Source organism: Passer domesticus, chromosome 4, assembly GCF_036417665.1.
Source record: "Passer domesticus isolate bPasDom1 chromosome 4, bPasDom1.hap1, whole genome shotgun sequence".
NCBI lineage: Eukaryota > Metazoa > Chordata > Aves > Passeriformes > Passeridae > Passer > Passer domesticus.
Window position 1 is genome coordinate 66,574,062 of NC_087477.1, and position 21,625 is coordinate 66,595,686.

Genomic DNA, 21,625 nt, shown 5'->3' on the forward strand with positions numbered 1-21,625 from the left:
TCAAATTTTATTTCTGATTATATGTATGTGTGGTTAACATGCGCTCAAAACCCCTCCCAAACCCCCAGAAAACAACAAAACAAAAAAACCCAAACAAACAGCAGCAACAACAAACAACAAAAAGGAGTCCCCTAAAGCCCAGGCTGTACTCCATAAAAGCCTGAGGTCATTTCTTCTTGGACATTGCATAAAGTGTGCCTGCCAGTTTCAATATATAAAATCCAGTGCCAAGTGACTGAAATTAGGGTTTTACTGTTTGATCTTTCAGGCAAGTAAGCAAATTGTCACTTTCGTTTCTCAATAATTGCTGGGATAACAGATCTGGCCGTTATTTTTTTCCAATCTACACTATTAACCAAGGTATGAAGGAAGGAGTCGGGTCAAAAGTAATTAACAGTTCTGAACAAGTTTTCATTGGGGTATTTCTTTTACACATGTCAAGGGGAGTATATCTGAAAAAAAGGACAAGGCTGGTTAAATGGAAATGAAGGTTCCAGAGGAAGTTATGTTCTTTTAGAGGTAATATGCTAAAGGGCTGAGATTACAGAGCTATTGCTGAAGGAGCAGCATACTCTCACACATTGCTAAGTGCCCCCAAGCTGACATCATCATTAGTTATTTATAGCACACTAATATCTGAAGGTCCTAGTCAGAAGTAGGACCTTCGGATATCACCCTCTGTCCAAACTGGAAGAATGTCCTCTGTGCTGAAAAACTCACAGTGTCACTTAATCTCCTTGGGATTGAAGGCAATCAGAACATTTTATGGGGGCTTCAAACAAAGAAAATATTTTTGCAGGAACAGCATCTCAGAGAAACTTTTCTCGATTGGTAGATTAATTATTCCTTAATGGAACATTTTGGTTTATTTGGCTGACGCAGGCAAGTACTGAGAATGCAATGAGATGTTAGTCAAAATGATCATATGCTACCCTTATTCAAACAAGCATAAATTTATACATGGTAAGCACAACATGATCTTAAAATAGTACCTTTCATGATATAACAATATACACAGGCACACAGTCAAGAAAAGGAGTAAGATTCAGGAACATACATATTTGAGTGTTGCAGCTTCTGTCAAGTGACTGACGGTGGAGTGTGCAATTTGAGAATTCAGAGTAGTGGCAAAATTGGAGGCTGTGATAAAATGTTTTTGAAGGTTGACTATTTTACACAGCATTTCTGTCAATAGAGCTGCTCTACTTGCCTTACAAGAAAACCATAATTTCTTACCAGAGAGTGAAGAAGTTCTATTTTTCTATTTTTTAGAAAGCACTTTTTCAAATCTTACTATCTGTATTCTGCAAACCCACCACTAATGGCAGGTTTGCTGGAGTGTAAACCATTCTCTACTTTGCCTCGGGCTATCTGGTTTGTTCAAGTTACCCTGGAACAGAAATAGCTGTAGTTTTGGCAGTATCAGTCCTGCTTTACTATGGGGAATACATCACTATTTATCAGTGAGCATTTCCAAATGCAAATGACCCTCCAAATTAGGGATGTCCTGCCTCTTAGAACCACTACTAAATGACCACCTGCATGTGTTCATATTCAAAGCTGGTCTACTCACCCCATATGCATCTCCTCCAGTGTTTTATTTGACAATCTGTTTCAGCTTCACAAGGGAGCTAGCAAATTATGTATTGCTCATTTTGTCAAAGTCATCATTGATGACAATTCCGGCATCAAGAGGCTCATTTTATTCTGCAGATGTTTTTTTTCAAACAGAAGATAAATCATGGTTTTCAATCTTTCTTTTTCTTTTTTTTCTTTTCATTTCTTTTTCTTTTTCTTTTTCTTTTTCTTTTTCTTTTTCTTTTTCTTTTTCTTTTTCTTTTTCTTTTTCTTTTTCTTTTTCTTTTTCTTTTTCTTTTTCTTTTTCTTCTTTTTCTTTCTTTCTTTCTTTTTCTTTCTTTTTTTCTTTTTCTTTCTCTCTTTTTTATAGTGAGGATGCATGCTGTGCTGCTAGGAATAGGAGTGAAAACACATAAAAAAATAAATTAATAGAAAAAATATTGAGTCACAAGAGGAAATCCACTGAAAGGCTACAGAGCCCATTAGTATGTTATATTTAGCTTCAGCATAATGGACAGGAAAAAAATAGAAAGTTGTTTATATAAAAGGAATGGTCTCATTCATATTGGATAACACCCCAAATTCCAAAACATGATTTATAGTCTCTGGCCAGCCCACAGCTATTTTGTGACACAGGATTTCCCAAGCTTATAGGGTGGCATCTTCATAAGAAAAGAACAAGTGACCTCAGAAGCAAGGTGCTGTACGAGGCTCGTTTTACATTCTGTAGAAATGCAGCTTGTCCAAGGGCTATACTTTACATTGTGAAAGGAACACACTTTGCTGCCAGTCCTTTGAACCTGGAAGTTAGTGTTCCTAATTTCAGAGCATTGCATTCACAATAAATGTAATTTTTCAAAACCCCTCATTTTTCATTGACGAATGAGGTGATTATATTTTCCAAGAAAACAAACCCTTGTATGTACTCATCATTTTTAGCAGAAAATGTGAAATTCCCTGAACCGTATTGGAAGGCGCATTGTGCTGCACGGAATGTCTTAGCTTCTCTGGTGGCCACTTCCCTCAAATATGTCAGAGATACTTTTTCGTCCTTTGAAAAGGAATCATGGTATTCCTGCTCTATAATTGGAAGCGACATATCATGGGATTCTCAAGGGGTGAGTGTATCAAGAAAACCAGACTTAAAAAGGCTTCTTAAGTCTCACAAAGAAGGACAGATATGCAGCCCATGTACTGCAGCTGCCTTGAGGGAGTTGACTGGAGAGGCTCTGTGTACAGGGATGGGGTTAGGAAAACAAAAGCACACTCAAAGCTGAATCTGGCAAGGGGTACAAAGACTAACAAGAAGGGTTTCCACAGATCAACCAGCTGCAAAAGGCACACAGCGGAACATGTAGGCTCATGGCTGAGCAGGACAGGGTACCTGGGGACAGGGAGGAAGATGAAGCACTCCTTCCCTCAGTCCCAGCTGGAAGACTGATCTTGAGCAATCCCAGGTCTGTGACTCCAGGGAGAATGTCTGGAGCAAGGAAGACTTACCCTTCCTGTAGGGGGCTCAGTTTAGGGAACATTCAAGCAAACTGTACATATCCACATCCGTGGGCCCATCAGGGCCCACGGAAATATTTCTATACAAGATATTCTAATAAGAATAATAATTCTAAATCTAAAAACATTCCAACAAGTATAGTCAAACACCAAGTGAAATTTCACAGAGAGGCTTTGGAGTCTGCTTTCCTGGAGATATTAGAAACTCTATTGGGCACAGCCCTGATGAGCCTGCTCTACTTGACCTTAGTTTGAGCAGGGAGTTGGATTAGATGATCTCTAGAGGTGCTTCCCCTTGTCAAGCATTCTGTAATTCTGTGTAATTCTCTATGAGGGTGCAAGAGAGAAATAGCTGTGATTTTAAAAGTGCTTCAATTACTTCATCAATACAGGCATTTTAGTAATACCTATTAACAACAACACCAACAACCACAACAACAATAATAATAGTAATAGTAATAATAATAGTAATAATAATAATAACAACAATTATTATTATTGTTGTTGTTATTATTATTATTATTACATATTTAGACATTCAAACACTTCAAATACAAGGGATGCCACTACAGAAAAATATGTTTATCCAAAAGGACAGTTCACCAATAAAACCCGTATATCAGTCAACTGTAATTTTTAAAAATCATGTTCAATATTGAGTACTTCTGGAAAATGTAGCAATGTGATTTAAAAACTTCATGTCCACGTTTTTTTAATAATCTCGCTTAAAGAAACCTGAAGAAGCAATATCATCTGGTAATTTAAGTGCACACAGGATATTTTGAAAATCAAAGCATTCTGATAAAAATTGTCATCATCTAAATTTGTGACAGTCACACCAAATAGCAGACCCATGCAAATGTATTTGATAGAAAAAGGAATTACTTCCGATTGCCCTTAAATGGGGAAAATTTTAATCTGTTTTTCAAAGCTAGAAAGCCCAGTATGGAAAATGCCCACTGCACAGCACATTTCTGTTAACAGCTTTTTGGCATATCTGGTGCTTTCTGTTGAAGCTTCAGTGTTATATTTTAGATTAATACTACAAGAAAATGATCAATACATACTTAGTAAATTTTCTATCCAGAACCGCCTGTCAGGAGAGAGAACATGAGAATCTTGACCTCATAGCAATTTAGAAATGACAGCCGGCATCAACTAAGTTACCTCTATGCCAGTTTAAGAGCAGAGGCTAAAAAGGACCTGTGATGAAATATTAGACAACTTGTAAGAAATTCACAAAAACAGATGCTCATGTGTGTCCTTTTGGAAGGACGGTCCATTTCCTTTGAAGCACACTGTAACTAATTTGTAGAAGACACCAGATAATGTCACACATAAAGGCAGCCATGTCATGTTTCAGGCTGTCCAGAGCTGAAATGCTATGAAGTTAATATGGAACAAGAAGAGGCTGTTTCATATAGTGGTCAAACACCAAAAATAATAATTGGTTATCCTGTTTGAATGGCAGCCCAAATGCCAAAGAATTTGATATAAACCTGCAGAGTTCCTGAAGGAATGCGAAGAAATGCGGAAATAGGCCTTTTGACCAAAGTATGAATCTTATTAGTACTGAACACTTTTTAGCCTTTTGGAAATCAGGAAATTCACTGGATATCACTGCAGTGACCACCCCAAATAATTGGCATTTCTCCCATTTTACCATACCAGCTAATTGGCTTTAAGGTAATAGAATTTACATGACTTTTTATGGATTGCTAGAATATGTCAAAGAAAGTGAATTTTTCCATATTGCAATGTCATTCCACTGCTGCTAGACTAATGACAAAGTCCGAGTGAGTCACTGTTGACATTGACAAGATTTTAGTAAAGGAAGTTAAGAAACAAAGAAATAATTTTTAATGGAGAAATAGTTCCATGGAATCTTAATCTTAATCTCAATAACACCCAACTATTTTAGCATGATCAGCAGGTGAAGTACTAAATCATGACATGGTTGAACAAAAAAATGGACCAAAAAATGAGACACCTTTGTCTAAGCCAACCTTACAGCTGCAAAAATGGCAAATTTCCTCAAACACTTTCTCATTATAAAATCTGCACATGAAAACAAGTTACCTGTGCTGAGCTGATGTGCCTCATTTAGATGATACAGAATGAATAGACTATTACTTCACAAAACCTTTGGATACATTTACTCACTGTGAGTGCAAAACAACAAATATGGACGTATAGGATGATGTAGTATCTGTTCCATTGAGATTTGATGAAGAAGACTGGAAAAGAACAACATTTGACAAGCAGCTGAGTTATGCAGGAACAGTTAATTAGAACAACTTATCTCCAAAAGAACCCAAGTGCAAAGCAGACTTCTCAGGCTGGTGTGTCAGTAGATTCCTCTTTTCTCCACACAAGCCACAAAATATATGCACTTTGTCTAAATATTCAAGGAGAAATAGCACTTTATTTCCCAATCATTTGCTTAGCAAGGCCTGATAAAATCAAAATGTATTCCTAAAACTTGGGCTACTATTCTAGCTTTTATAGATGGATTTTTAAAATATTGCTTTTTATGTGAGTCACTGTAAAGGTTTAGGCAGAAAGAGATACAAAAATTCAAATAAGGGTTTAATAAGCTTTCACCAGATTGATATAAAGAGATGGAAACCCGAAAGTATAAAAATAACAAGCTACAGACTTGTCAGCAAAAACAACTTTGCAGATCTGAGATATGAAAATTTTTTAAAAACTCATTTCAGTTAAGTTTTATTTTAACAATACTATTTCTTTCTATTTGTAAGCCTGTTAAGTTTTATTAATCTCCTACAGCCTTTTGTCACTTCATTTTTTTTGTGTGGCCCTGTTTTATTCCCTTCCCTTACAATGTATTTTACATACTGATTTTCAGGCACAGTTTACTGTTTCCTTCAAAGAGCAGAGCTCATGAAACTAGCAGCTGAAGTTATTGTTAGCACACAAATAGACTAAGACAGGTCATAAAGTCCCTGATGATCCAGGGACTATATAACGCTGACTAACTCCAGCAGCACCAACAGAAATTTTGTAAGCCTGTGCGTAGATTTCAGCAAGTCCACTTCTTTCCACCTGAGAACGGTTCAAGCTTGCCTTATCACAGCCAAAAGCACCCTGCACGCTCCTCAAGCTGGAAGGAATGCTTGGGTGGTTAGTCCCACCAGGTTCCTGGCTGGGGTGCTGGTGGGCTGAGCACCTCCAAACACTTCAGCCAGCACCCCAAACCTCTGCCCTGCGGCGCTTGGGCACCATGGGGTGAGCGGTGGGCACGGCAGTGCCGCCGAAGAAGAGCTTTGGTGGTTGTCTAATCTGCAGTGCCAGAGTGCTACTGAGCAATAGGGGTTACAGAAGAGCTGTCTCAGATGCTTCACATTCCTTTTCAACTTCACCCTGGCATAACTTAAAAGCAGAGACAAGCCCTAGTGCGTGAGGCACAAAAAGTAACAGAGGGGCTACTGCTATGAAGTGCTGAGTAGTTCCAAGAGTTAAACATGCTCAACCCAATTCATATGGGGAACAAAGTCACCTTCTTACTTTTCTGAGTAGTTTCTAATCAGAATAACATGTAAAAGTGATTTGGCTCTATCTTGGTACTAATCTGCTTAGCTAAGATCAGGGCTCAATGTATGCTTTTTCCAGCTGGACCCATGCTGTGCTGCACTGTTTTCGGCTTCTCTTGCATACCCATAGAGTGAGCTTAGAAATTCTGCAACAGTTTCCTTAACATTTAAGAAAGGTATTTCTTGAATTAAATATGAGCATGAATAACAATTTCAGGACAGAGACTCCTGTTTTATTTATTTTAATATAACATTTTATTTATTGTGGTTTCCTCACATTTTGGTGAAGACCACCTTTTCTGTCTTGGTCTTCAGTATGCTACAGATTCTTGTTCTGGTGCCAAACTACTCTGTTACAGATGTTGCAGATAAGAGAATGTGGTGGGTCTGGAGTTCTCAGTCATTTGGGAGAAGCTACTTTTGTGGCTCAAATTTATTAGTGAGCCTTTCATGCAAAGTGATCAGCAGTGAAATAGTTAATGAGACTGAAATGTAAGCTATCTGTAAGGCTTCAGAGTTAACATCGATTGGGATGAACAGAAAAGTTCACACCTCTCAGAATTAATCTCTCAGCCTGAAAGTTTTGTTCACTGTTCTGGAAGGTCACTTAATTACCATGAGTAGTACAGACATAATCATATAATGAAGGTTAAACTCCAGTATGTTATTCTGAGGCAAGGAATGGAAAATCAAAGCAGATTCTGCAGACTTGAAATAGGTGATCTGTATTTGTTGCTGTTTTGACTGTCTCCTTCAAAACAGGCAGTGTGAATCTCATCACCAGATATTCTTTGAGGTGCAAGGGTGTTTTTTGGGGCTTTTCTGTATTAAATATGTTCCATTCACAGCCCAGTTTTATGTGAGATGAATTACTGAGAATTATTATCCATTGTAAATACTATTAGGAAAACAGTGTTTCTGGTGTATGGCATCATGTCAAAAGATTAGTGAAGTTACACTGACATAAAGCATGGTTTAACAGCCTGAATAGATAAAAAGTCTTTGGCATAAACAAAGCCCATTTGATTTTGTGTCAGTTAGTCACGGTCACTGGGAATAGGAGTATAAGAGCACTGGAAAAGATATCCTGTATCACTGCATCTGCCCTCTGTTAGGCAACCAGACAAAATGAATCCTTTTTCAGATTCTGAGAGTTCAGATTCAGAGTCTTCTGCTCTAAGACAGACAGAAGACTAAGGACATAACACAGAAGTCCTCCAACTGTACCTGCAACGAGGATTTTTTATACTCTAATAGTTGCACTTGTCCTTTCTACATCATTTGCAGCTGAATACTGTCACTAATATGCTAACTTGGCCAAGCAGTCCACAAATGCTTCATGTAGACAAACCTGGAAAGAGTGCTGAAAGGAAGAGGACAATATTTACCAATACTACTGTGAGTCCTAGAACTCAAGAAACATGTTTTCCCAATAGATTTTATCTTGCCTTAATTATATATATATTTTAAAATGCTTATAATTTATAAACTGAACTTCTCATTTGCAGATTTGTTAGTCTAAAGCATGCAAAAGATATTCATGTTCACATGGGAATTCTTCTTTCCCATGTGGGGAATGCTGGAATGCTTTTTTTTCCTTTGTGGTTTCACAATTTCATAAAATGTATAGACTTATTATTTTATTAATTGTCTCCTAATTATATTAATTAATTATTTAAAAATGCAGATTTAATTATTTTAAAAAATGAAGGGTAAAGGTAGCCTTCAGTCAAATTTGACTGAAATTAACTAATGAGGTCACAAGATATTAGCAGAGAGATACAAACTGATAGACACAAATATCCACATTCTCTGACCTCCTTGGGAGTCTGAGTAAAAGTCTCTTTTCATCTCAGTTTATAGAAGCTTGAGTTGTAAAAGAGATTTCAACTCTCTCCACTCCAGTACTTGTGTTTTGAGCTGCTGGATCTTTTTGACCAAATAGCTCTGTATTACTCATCTCTCAAGTAAGATAATTATATTTGGAGTAGCATTACAGAAAAATCTACTTGTCAGCATCTGCCTGTGGTAAATGTCATAGTCCTGGGAAGAAATACTCTAAGCAGCTGGTGTGAGGAATTTTAGGAGTGTCTCAGGGAAGCCCAGCCTGAAGTTCTGGCTGTGTTTGTAGCATCTCTGTGGACACGACTTGTCACGATGAGGTAGGAAACTTGGAAGCCTCCGTGATTTGACTCAGCAGGCAGTGTGTGAGACATGCTGGCAACAGTCAGGCCACAGAGTCTCACAGCAACAAACTGTCTGGTGTGCAGGCAAACACGGGATAAAAACAAAACCAAAGAGGCAACATAACAGTAGCACCAGAAACATCCTCCCATAAAATTTCTGCTTTCTACAATATCTTTACACAAGAATGAAAATAGTGGAAATGGGAACTGAGTCTCTGCCCAGATGTCAGCATGTTGTAATCACACTGTCACAATGGAAAACTACATTAAACATGAATCAGTGGCAAGTTTTGGTAGGTAACATATTTCCTGTATGGAGTGACAGAGTAAGTTCTTTACCCAAATATGAGAAATCTCAAGAAAGACAAACATTCAAACAGCAGAGCTGGGAACTCTCATTCTGTGGCTGAGTGACTCTTGTCTCTGGAAGAAAAACAGGTCCTCCTGTTTCTCCTGTAGCAGGCTGAGACCTTGGGAGACAGTGGTGGAATAAGTTATGAATCCTAGAGGACTTTCTCCAAAAAACATGGACTGCTGAAATGCCCAGCTTCAAAAGAGTGATAGCTGGTTGCACAGAACAAGCATATGGGTTCAAATAGCCTTAAAAGAAAAAAGATAAAGGATTTTGAGTGAAATGGTCTAGAAGCAGTACAATTTTTCTGTAAAGCGGGTACAAAGACACAAATAAAAATGCTCAGTCTTATAAGAATTCACTCAAGAGAAGTGGGTGGGGGGGGAAAGAAAGCATGTCCTAATCTCACTGTTACCAGAGAAAATTAAAATGACAGTACCTGCAATGACTGAGAACAGTGATTTCCAATACAGAGAAGACCATCTGCAAAGTGACTTTGGCAAATTCAAAGTTATGTGCTGATTCAAATACATAAATACACAGCAGAAGAAGGCTGCCAACTGAAAGCTGCCATATTGATTGGGTTACTAAATAATCAGCAACCTATTGCTGTTCAATGGTCCAGCTGAATTGTGGAACCAACTGCAGCACAGCTCCAGCATTGTATCTGAGTGCTAATATCAGATTCAGGGAATGTGACAAAGGACTGATTATATTTAGTAAAAGCTTCCTAAGGCCCTAGATGCATGCAGGCTGTCAATAAGAAAAATCCTACCCTGATGCAGGCCATGCTATTAATTGGAATATATAGCTGCTGACACAAAAGGATTTCAGTCGCTGCTTGAGCAACAAGGCAGAGCAACTCATAGTGTCATAATATCATAGACTCATAGAATAGTTTGGATTGGAAGGGACCTTTAAAGATCATCTAGTTCAACCCCCCTGCAATGAGCAGAGACATCTTCAACTATATCAGGTTTCTCAGAGCCCCTTCCAGCCTGATCTGGAATGTTTCCAGGGGTGGCACATCTATCACCCCTCTGGGCAATAGATAGTAGCCTCATAAGAGTACAGACTTATACTTACAACATATAGAGAAAAACAGAGCGTCTCAGGGTCTGTGAAGAATTGAAACCTAAGGACATATTTCAGAACACTCTGAGGGCAAAGTCAAGGGAGAACTACTGAAATGCAAAGTACCATTAGCTGTGATGAGGCTGGTGAAGAAAAAGCTGACAAGGCTGCAAACAAGAGGTGTTATTATGCTCATTGAAACTAAGACAGAGTAAATCAGCAGCTGAAAAGTAGTCAGAGAGTCTTCAGGTAAACCTAGGATCTGCTCTGAGCCAAAATCATTGTGCAGGGCACTTTAAAGAAATCAGTATTTATTGCCACATACTGCCGAGGCTGGCAGAGATGAAGGAAAAATTGCAAAACTTTCAGTAATTTTTTGCCTTCTGCACTTACCCTTGAGATATTTCTGAAGCCTTAAAACAGACCTCAGCCATGCAGCATGGGACTTGCAGGAGAATCTGAAGTGAGTTGAAAGAATAAATAAATAAATCTACAATCAAGCACTGGCTTTAAGGTGCTAAGGTGTTCATGCCACAGTTGGAGGTACATGATAACTCAACTCAGGAGAAGCCAAAGGGGCCTTTTGCAAAGCCCACTGTAACAGAGCCCTGACAGACACAGGGAAAGATACATCAGGTTTAAAAGGAAGTGCTGGCTTTACTTCCTGTGTTAAAACAGTTTTTCTGAGTGCAAGGGAGAATTCTGCTTCAATGCAACAGAACACCATAGAAAGGCAATGCTGAAAGCTGCCAAATGACAGAAGCACACCCCTAAGACTTCAAAGGCAAAACATAAAGATGTGATGCCCAGAAAAGTGACTCCAGGAGACTAGCAAGTTGACCCAATCACACATTTAAAGCAACTTAACAGAAGGATTTTCCAGACAATATAGTGCCAAGTTTTGTCTTCCTAATCATCATCAACATCAGCATCATTTTCCTAAATGCAATCCTGGGAAGTTCTGTGTTGTACAAAGTATTGGAAAAAATGTCTTGCATATTTTCTAATCCATTTCTTATACTCCTATGAACAATCTTAACAGCTACTTACTCTTATTGGTATTTTCTTCTTACATTTCTTCTGTCATTATAGACAAGATAATATTTATAACAGCTGGAAAAAATTATACTTTGCAAGATCCAAAATCAGTTTGTTGATTTATAGCTACTATAATTTCATAAATATTTCTAGGTGTTTCCTGGTATGAAAGATCTTAAAAAGGCTAGAACTCCAGCCAGAGATTCAGGAGAGCTACCTTTAATTCACTGTTCCACCACAGACTTTTGGTGTGAATTCCAGTTCCTTACACTGTGCATCATATCCAACTCTTAAGCACATCTATGTGTGTGTGTAATTGCCCTTACCTAGCCCAGCGCTGTCTGATGCACACTAATTGCAAGAGTGCTCTGAAATGTGGTAAGGTTGGACATATATACACCAAGCCTAGACATGCTTTCAGACATTTACATTTTTGTGTGAATATATCTTGACGTTAATGCTTAAATAACGTCCAATTAATTACATAATATTATTTACAGGAGCAAAGTTTAATCATATTCTCATTAGCAGCTTATTATAATCATTACTCATTATTTGTATACAAACCACATGAATTAGCATTTTATGTTCATTAGGGATATGGCCATATATGTATGTATCTACTACCTGCCCTTTTAAATTACAAACCGCTTAGGATTTTATTAATTTATCAGTTATTTTCTGAAAATTTTTGTATAATGTCCAATAATAACTCATACACTCATCTTAAATAATTTTGGATCAATTTTGGTACTATTTCATTGCCAGAAACCAAAGTTACATCCTACTTGCAAGACTTTGATAGGATTTCCCAATTAATGATCATTTTGTTTTGTACAACAGAAGCTTATGCTTCTCACATATCATTCATTAGAAGCAATAATATAATTGATTTTTCTATTTTTTTTCAATTAAACAACTTTGAATTAAAAATTAAATAACTTGCTAACATTGTTGCACAAGGATATTGCTGCCTCCTATTACACTTGTTTCATTTCTGCTGGTGAACTTATATGTGAGACCAGAATGCAAGAAACCTATGCTACAATCTGAAGAAAGATGTTTAATTATTTGAGAAGAGTCAGACAAAAAGAAGGAAAATAAAAACTTTGATTTTCTTTTCAAATCTAAAAGCACCTTAGAAAGAATCATCTACCCATTAGGTTGTCTTTTGAGATCATGGAGTCCAACCTTCCTCAGCACTGAGGTCAGGCTGACAAGCCTGTAGTTCCATGGATCCCCCTTCCAGCCCTTCTTGTAGATAGGTGTTACCTTTGCCAACTTCCAGTCAACTGGGACCTCCCCAGCTAACCAGAACTGCTGGTAAATGATGGAAAGTGGCTCAGTGAGCACTTCTGCAAGCTCCTTCAGTGCCATTGTGTGATTCCCACACATCCCCATCAACTTGTGTGTGTCTCAGTGGTGTAGCAGGTCACTTATCATTTTCCCTTGGATTATTGAAGCTTCATTCTTCTCCCCATCCGTGTCTTTCAGCTCAGGACATTGTGTACCTGGAGAACTGGACTTTCTACTAGAGGGAAAGAAGGCATTAAGTACCTCAGTCTTTTCCTCATCCTTTATCACTACATTTCCCTCACATCTATTAAAGGCTGGAGATTCTCCAATCTCCTGGAGATTTTGTTGCTATTTATAGAAGGAATGTGATATTTATAGAAGGAATTTGTATTTTCTTTTGTGACAGTAGCCAGATGAAGTTCTAGTTGGACTCGGGTCCTTCTGTTTTTCTCTGCACAATCTCATGACATACTCCTAAATTGCCTGCCCTTCTTATGGAGGTCATAAACTCTACTTTTTATCCCAGGTTCCAGTCAAATCTCTCTGTTCAGCCAGACAAACCTTCTTCCCATCTGGCTCAGACCACATTGTGGTAGCCTGCTCCTGTGCCTTCAGAATTTCCTTCTTGAAGAATGTCCAGCCTTCCTGGACTCCTTTGCTCCTTAGGATTGCCTCTTGAAGGGACTGTCTCAACCAGCCTCCTAAACAGGCCAAAGTATTCTGCTGAACCCCTTCCTTTTCAGAGAATCAAAACTTGTATCATTTCATGACTGCCAGGCTCCAGACGGCCTCCAGCCATCACATTACCCACCAGTCCTTCTTTGTTCACAAACAGCAGCTGCAGCAAGACATCTCCTTTTGCTGGCTCTCTCACCAGCTCTATCTTCCACACAAGAACCTCCTAGACTCTCCTCTGCTGTATTCTATTTCCAGGAGACATTTGGTAAGGTGAAGTGCCCTATGAGAACACGGACTAGCACTGAAGATACAAATCTTCAGGTGTTTTACTGAAGCAACTGAGCCATGTCAAGGGGAAAGTGTCAGAATCAAGCAGGATACTTGTTCTGGATTCATTTTATGAGTTTAATGCGCGAACTACAAATGACTGCAGCCCTCACTCATTACTTGATACTTTTCCTCTCCTGTCAGAGAGAACAAAGAAGACAAGAGTATTGCTGCCAAGCAGACTTTCTTTTCAAGACATGGCAAAAAATAAAAAAAAAATAAAAAAAATAATAAAAAAAAAAGCTAGGATGAAAAAAGAGAAATAGAAGCACCATCATTTGGTGCTCTCAGAGTCCCAGGAGAGCCACGTGTCTGAGAACATGGGGTTGATTTCCAGATGTACTCACTGCTTCTCCTTTCTCCTCCAAGGTGACAGTGGGGGCAGGCAGACAAATTGCCACTTTCTTAGCAATTTTTGACAGGAAAATCTGAGGACCCATACAACTCTGATACATTTTCTCTTAATACATTGCTCTTTGATAGTGGATTAGACTGGAATTGAAAACTTTTCACTTGAAAAATGTAAACAAGCAATCACAGAAAGAGGAATTTGCTGGGACCTAGGGAACTGGACTGGCTAAAATTTCAGCCTTTTCTCAATTAAAAGTTACTCTCCCTTTTTTCTTGAGGGAGGGTAACTTTAGTCTGATAGATAAAATGAAATCAGGTCTTCTTTCAGCATGGGGTGGGGAAGCATAATGTTCCTTTCCAGTTTCAAGATATTTTGTATTAAACCCATTGCAAATTAAGCTGATTGCCTAGAGACTATAGCTGCTGCTTATAGCTTGCAAGAGAGACAAGGCAGTGTAATGATCTGTGACTGCATACCGCACATGTCGACTGCAGCCATCAGTCAACCACATAATCCTCAGCATCAAGATTCATTACAGTCAGTGGGAGTCATGTTGTTAGAATGCTACGTGCAATTTGGGAAACACAGGGGTTAATACTATAGATTCAAGAAACTAGGTTTAAAAATAGGTGAAAAAGGAGCTGCTAGAGGAGAAGTGGATGCATCCAGAGAGTGTGCTTGTGGCTATAGATTACTCTAAGATTTTCACCCCATAAACATTTTGAAAAGAAAACAGATTATAATCTGTCATGTCTTGGGAGGTGGCATTCCTTTCCTTTTTTGTTATACTCATCAAAATTACTGTTTCAATTTATTAAAAAAATAGTATTTTTTTCAAAATTATTGCATACTTATTAGTGTCTCTACACTCACTTTCTTCTCAAATAACTAACTTTAATATACTAATAACTCACTTTATTATATGTGACCTTGAGATCTGAAAGTGTTAAAAAGAAAGCTAAACCTTAATTATGGGCTGTAAGCTGCTAAAGGAAAAATAGTAGAGTGTAGCAATGACATCTGGACTAGTACTAGTGCACGTAATTCATATCTGTCACTGACAACTCACTGGCTTACATTTAATTCACAATCATCAGTCATGTATTCTCTTCTAAGCAAAAAAAGAAACCACACCAGCATCAGGAGTAGAAAGCATGCCTTCAGAGAACAGATTTTCCATGTGCCATGATTCAAGTGGATGGCCTTACAGGCAGAAATAAAATGGCCAAATAACTGTCAATTAATATAAAGTGACTGAGAGTTTCATAGGCTGTGTTAACATTTAATATACCATATTTAATGATTTTTTACATTCTCTGAGTTTGACTTTGTCTTTTGTTTTGGGGGGATTGCCCCTGATTTCTCTCTGTAAATCAGGGCATAATTTAGCAAAGCAGCATCCATCAGCTAACAGAAAATAAGTATTCTTCTTTTTCAAAATCTGAGAATCTGAAATTGTTATGAGATCTTTCCAGAGGCTGGCTAAGCATTTGCTCTGCACAGTTGCATATTTGTCTGTTGAATATGAAGTGCTGGAAATCAGTTTGAGTAAGAACAGAAAATACCAACTTCATAAACTTTGGGCACAAAACTACTCTCTTGAAGTCTTATATTATACCTGCTTTTCTCTTTGAAATGTGTAAGCAACAACCCACAGGTGTCTAGAAATATTTAAAACATTAAACTGTTGCTTCCATGGCTCCACAACAAGAAGACATATGGACACATCTGATTTTCACTTAACAAGACTGTTGAGGCAACAAAATAGCAGAAGCTAAGGTAAATGCAGACCTCTTTGATCCCAAACTAAATGACAATTTTAGCACTAGCTCTTGTCCAGATGCTTTTGTTACAGATCAGAAAACCTGTTTGGCAAGCTCTCACTCATTTGGCTATAAGCATTTCAGTTGCCCTCCCACTAGATGTAGTCTCACCACATAAGTCATGTTTCAAGACAGAGTGAGCAGATGAGCTTGTCTTACTCAATCACTAATATTGATTCACACATTCACACAGAAGAAAATGCAACTTTGAATTGTCTTGGCAGAGCATACACCTTACACATGCACAATTAAAGATTAAAGAATTAGCAAGTGCCCTAATCAAAGCCCTGCAGGGTGGATTCTACTATTTGACCACACTTCATTATCTTTGTCCTCCTCGTGCTACAAAGTGACCTCTGACTAGGTGCACTTTTTACTGTGGTTTATGGCAATTATGATTCTTGTTCATGGTAGATTGACTAGAATCTCTTTGGACTACCTAGTGTATAATCTTTCTTTATGTATTTCTACTATAGTACCATATGCATTAGCACTGGCCCTCTGGGTATCATTTTATTTCAGCTTTCATGTATACATTCTAATTATTTTACTACTGTAGTGCCATTGGAGCTGAATGTTGAAAATAGGATCTACTTTTCACCAGGTCCACCACAAAATTACAACTTGTGACAATTTAGGTTAGCTTTCACCAATAAATATGAAATAAGAGGTCAATTCATAGCATGCTGAATACTAAATTAACAAGTTAAAATGGCATAAAATTAGGAGATTAAGCTATCCTCTTCTGAAATAACTATGTTTTAGAAGAAACCCCAGTCATAATGGCATCATGTGTTTAACATTTTCTAGTATAATGAGTTCTATGGAAAGCTATTATTGCTATGTATTGTTTACATTAAGGTAGCACCTTAAAGTTTGGGCCCAGCTGTGCTAGACACTGAATAACAATTTTATCTGTATTTGTAGTCCTCCTTCCCTGCCTAAGAACCAGTCTTGATCAATTTCCAAAATCCTTCTAATCACCCTTAAAACTCTTCCACTTCCAGGTGTTCCATTATCCACCTATCCCAGTAAATACCCCTAAAATATTATTTTCAATCTGTTCTTCACGTTATCTTCCCATAATTTCAAAAGAAGTGCCCTGGCTCTGGACCTCTAGTACACACATCTCAAGATTCCCCTGTCGTTCATCCATTAAATTGATTCCAACAGCCAATGTCCTTGGCTTTGGTGGAACATTGTCCACTGCTGCTCTCACCAGAACTGAAGGAAAATTTTGAGGCTGCTAAGCTGCTCTCTTCTCTTTGTCCCCATTGTAATTTTGGCTGATCAACACACTGCCACTAATCTTGGCTCCTCAATCAACAGTTCTAGAGTTGGTTCCCTTGCATAACATTATTGTTTTTTGCTGCTGTAAAATGGCAACTCTTTCTCTCCTTCCTACCACATCACTCACAGAAAATGATAGGGGATTAGATCATATTTTAAGAAGGACTTTTTGAGAATACACATCTAGCATTACATTTTGAGGCAACAGTTGGCCATGCTCTTGATAGTATCTTCCTTTCTCTCTTCTTGTTTCATACACCACACATGAGGATGGCTTTTAATATAAAAGCTGTGTAACAATATCACCAATTCATAGTGACTCCCTTATCTGCAAATTTGGAAAGAGAGCTGTTATTCAAACAAAGAGATAAAGAACTAATTGCTAAAGAACATCACCCACAGCATGTTGTTGCTTTTTAGAGTGGTACAATATTCTTGTATTCAGTATACTCCCAGATGAATTAGAGGGGTGCATTTTATACTGAGATTTGTGGCAGATCTCTTTTAGTATTCATAGGTGTGCCAGCATAATACAATTCATTTAGGAATATGACACATCTGTGTAATTTGTAGGTGTTGACTGTCTAACCTTCAGACGACTTGATGGAAAAAAATAATTCATCCATAACAGAGACCTTTATTTTTCAATTCATAACATTCTATTTAATGTATTAGAAGTACATGAAAAGAATGGGAAAACAGGAAAAGTGAAAACAGGAAAAGTTAAAAGAAGAAGAGCATTTAAAAAAAATAGAGATGGATTATTCCATATTTTTCAAATCTTTATAGTGAATGTTCTATCTGCCTTTCAATGGGTCTATCTTACTTATCTTTGTGATCAAGTAAGAGAAAAGCCATTGTAGTCCTATACAGATATGGCATTTATTTTCCAGCAATTCAGGCAATTCAAACATGACAATACTAAAGGATGTGTTACGAATATTTCATTTCATTATGAGGATCATCTTCAAACATGATGCTGTACCTTCACATGCCTTAGCTGTGGTGTGATATATACAATTGTATGATGTATGTTATCTCACAATAATTTTTATCAAAATAAACCAGAAATTACAGATATTTAAGGAAGGACAATAAAAAATTAGATTACCTGCTCCTGTGATTGTCTGTCTCTTCTTTTTAAAATTAACTATTTAATTGCAAAAGAAGAAGTTTTTATTGTTCTGAATAATAAGACCTCTCACTCAAAAAGGCCCGGTGCATATGGAGAGTTTTGTCACCCATGACCACCAGAGTGCCAAGATGCTATTACCTGCAGAATAGCTCACAACTATTCGAAGCTAATTAATTTTGCATTTTGAGAAATGTAATTTATGTCAGTTTACAATTTTCACCTTTGCATTAAGAGTGTGTCCCAAACATCCCTTGCAAACTATAGTCTCGCCTGGATCACAAATAGTTGGTCATGAGCCTGGGTTTTCTGGGCTAATCTATGTTTTTTGGTGGGGTTGGTGTGGTTTGGGGGTTTTTTTTTTGTTTTTTTGTTTGTTTGGTTTGCCTTTTTTTTTTTTTTTTAAATTTCTTGAAATGCACACAGTATACGACTTACTTCCTCTTTGCTCCATAAAAGAAAATTTGTTGAAAGGAGTTTTAGATTGAAAATAGTGTCCTGTGTGAGCAGTTCCTGGGCTGCAGCTCTTATGAGGATTTTGGTTGTGTCTGTTTCCCCAAGAGATCCCACTGCCGAAGATTCTTCTCCCAGAGCTTTATTCCATTATCCAGCCCCACTGCTCCCCACTTCTTTGGCTGATGTGGACTTTTCTTGTGACCTCAAACTTCCTTCCATTCTGCTGTGTGCTGGCATTTTTTCACTACAGGAGGGCTCAGATGATCCTACTGGGTACAAAAGTGGTTTTAGTGATCAGTAATTTGAAGTCAATAAACCTCTTTAGTAGCAGGGGTTATTACTGAATGAAACTGTGCCTAGCTCCATTCCGAGCCTACTTCTCAACCCCAAGCTTCTTTTTTCAGGAGGGGACAGCAGAGCCTAAGCATTTGCCAGTGATGCAGTTAACAACAGCAATTGCTCCAGATAAAAAGAGCTACATCATCATTACCAGGAGGGAGGACTGCGTCTAACAAATCACATTGCACCAACAATCGGATAATTGGATCCCTACTGGAATGCAGCATGAGTAATAATTTCAGATGGCACTGATGGTGTTATGCAGAAATGAAACCTTTATTATCATATTCCAATGGATCCAGTTCTAACCGCAGGCAAATGGTTTAGAGGCACTGCTGAATCCATGCATATCTGAACTTCTCAGGAAAGGTTAATCCACTTTAAAATTGATGCCAAATTGGCAAAATAATATGTTCCTTCTGAACTCAAACTCTTTGGTTTAGGCATATGGGGAATGTGAGGAAACAACTTTTTTCTAAAATGCACACCAGAAGGAAAAACCTCCTCTACCATCCAGTGTATTGTACATCTCTTGGCTGGATGAGGGTGAAACATATTCTGGAGCATGGTAGCGTGCACGGATGTGATGTGCTACTTTCCTTACAGTAATGAATTTTATGCCTGCCTGTTTCTGTTCCTTTGTCTATTTTTAATTCAAATATGTAAAAGCTTTTCTTAATACAGAGTCCCAGGTGTCAGTTGCTGCCTGGAGTCCCTTTTCTTTCCTCTATTGTTCTCTTAATTGTTACTTCAAAACAATTAGCTGGGCATTCATATGCAAATGAATGCAAATGTACAGGGGATTGGGTGTGAGAGAATACCACCACTCGTTAATTTCCACTTCAAGGTCTGCTGGTAGGAACAACAAAATTGCTTTAACAATGTATTTTTCCTGGGCCATAAAGGGTGAACTCACAAAGATTCCAGCGTCCTGCTGGCTCGGCAATTGTTAAGATTCTGCTGTTTCTTGGTAAGATTTTTATGTATTTATTTATTTATTTGGGTCTAGAGACTGTATTAGCCTAATAACCCTAAACTACCCCTGCCCTAGTTCATTTATACTCAAGGCTGTGCCTAATAATTTGGATATAATCCTGATTAGGATAAAAAGTAAATTATTAATATTACTGCTATTAGTGTGATTCATTAAGGGATAAAAACTCTCACATGAAGGAATTCCTCATGTCTCTGAAAAAATAAAACTTTTATAATTTATAAAAGAATATGTTTTACTGCATTGAAACCTTAGAAGAAAGATACACTGACTGATAGACTGGGGCTGGGGATGAATCCTAGAGAGATTTAGCCAGTTGCCAGTTGCTAAGATAAATCTCATCTCTTTTGGAGCAGTTGTATTTATCGTATAAATCTGCATTCCCTTTCAGGCTGTATAGTAAAACTCCTTGTGAAAAATAGTTGGTTATTCAGCATTCAGAACCGTTTTACAAAGATAAATACCTTAGCTTTTCATATGCAATTAATACTCAGAAACCAATTAAAAAACCAAATCCTGTAGTCATTAGGTAGGAAAAATTCAGAACCACAGACTGTCCTGAGCAAGAAAACCCACAGCACAGCAGGAAAACTCCATCACTCATATGTAGCTCTCCTACCAGGATCCCTACCAGGGGAAAAGTTGCCTCTAGGAGGTGTAACTTTAGAAAGATATTTGTGAGACTGTGGGAAGAAGTGATTAACTTTTCACTCCACAATGACTTCTCTTTTACATTACTTTAGTGTTCTTCCACTTCCATCTCCGAAAATCATCTACACAGCAATAAGGGACCACAGTATTTACCCCTCAGGGCAGGCAGTGTCCTTGTTATGCAGCGTTATTCCCGTGTTTCACCAGACGCATTCCCCCCGTAGAAAAGAAAGACATCTGCTAGGTGGTGGGAGCTGACTTGAATTCCCTGCTTCGTAACTTGTCAAGGGATGGAGTGCTTGACTATATGGGCATGGACACGAAGTTCTGGTTAGATGTATAAACACTACTGGAATCAGTGAAGTCAGATGTCTGCATGCTTTATTTTAGACCTTAATTGTCCTGTGTCCTGTCTTCCTACTCCTGCATGGGCTAACAGCACTGCCCTCACAGTGCTGTTGTGGGAATAAACACATTTAAGACTGGGAGGGACTTGGGCTCAGCAATGATAGGGACTATATAAATACTTACAACAGAGAGGCACTACTACTTATACTGCAGTATAAACAAACAGTAACAAAGCAGCTGTAACTGGTTTGGGGAATACCATCTGGCCCTGGGAGTAGCATAAGACCATATTTAAATTGCAGCTAGCAATGCACACCTGAGGAGAAGACCTTGTACACCTGCAGAGATGGCACTGAGAAAGGGGGACACTCCTCCCCTGTCACCCCCAGATCCTCTCTATGGAAGAGTGGATGCTGTCAGTAGTAATTTGGATGGCTGCTCCAGGCTTCAGAACATGTGCTTAAAGGGAAAGAGGGGTGATGAGTCTTCTTACCTTCCCGCCTTTCCTCTATGTGTCCTCTATGACCAGTGCTCTATTTAAATCAACTTTTTTTAAAAAATTTTTTTTTCACTCCATGAGCATATCCATTTATGATGATTTAACCTTAGGCACAGACTTAAAGGTTTTGCCCAAGACTAATATACAAA

At 38.1% G+C, this 21,625-nt stretch overlaps 1 long non-coding RNA gene across 1 annotated transcript in view; it reads right to left on the bottom strand.

Moving 5' to 3' along the window:
• Nucleotides 1–18,644: 18,644 nt before the first annotated feature.
• LOC135300065 (uncharacterized) overlaps nucleotides 18,645–21,625 on the bottom strand; it is a 34,596-nt gene continuing 31,615 nt past the window's right edge. Inside the window, exon 3 of the long non-coding RNA XR_010361938.1 lies at nucleotides 18,645–18,914. This is a non-coding gene — a long non-coding RNA (uncharacterized LOC135300065). The remainder of the gene's footprint in view (nucleotides 18,915–21,625) is intronic.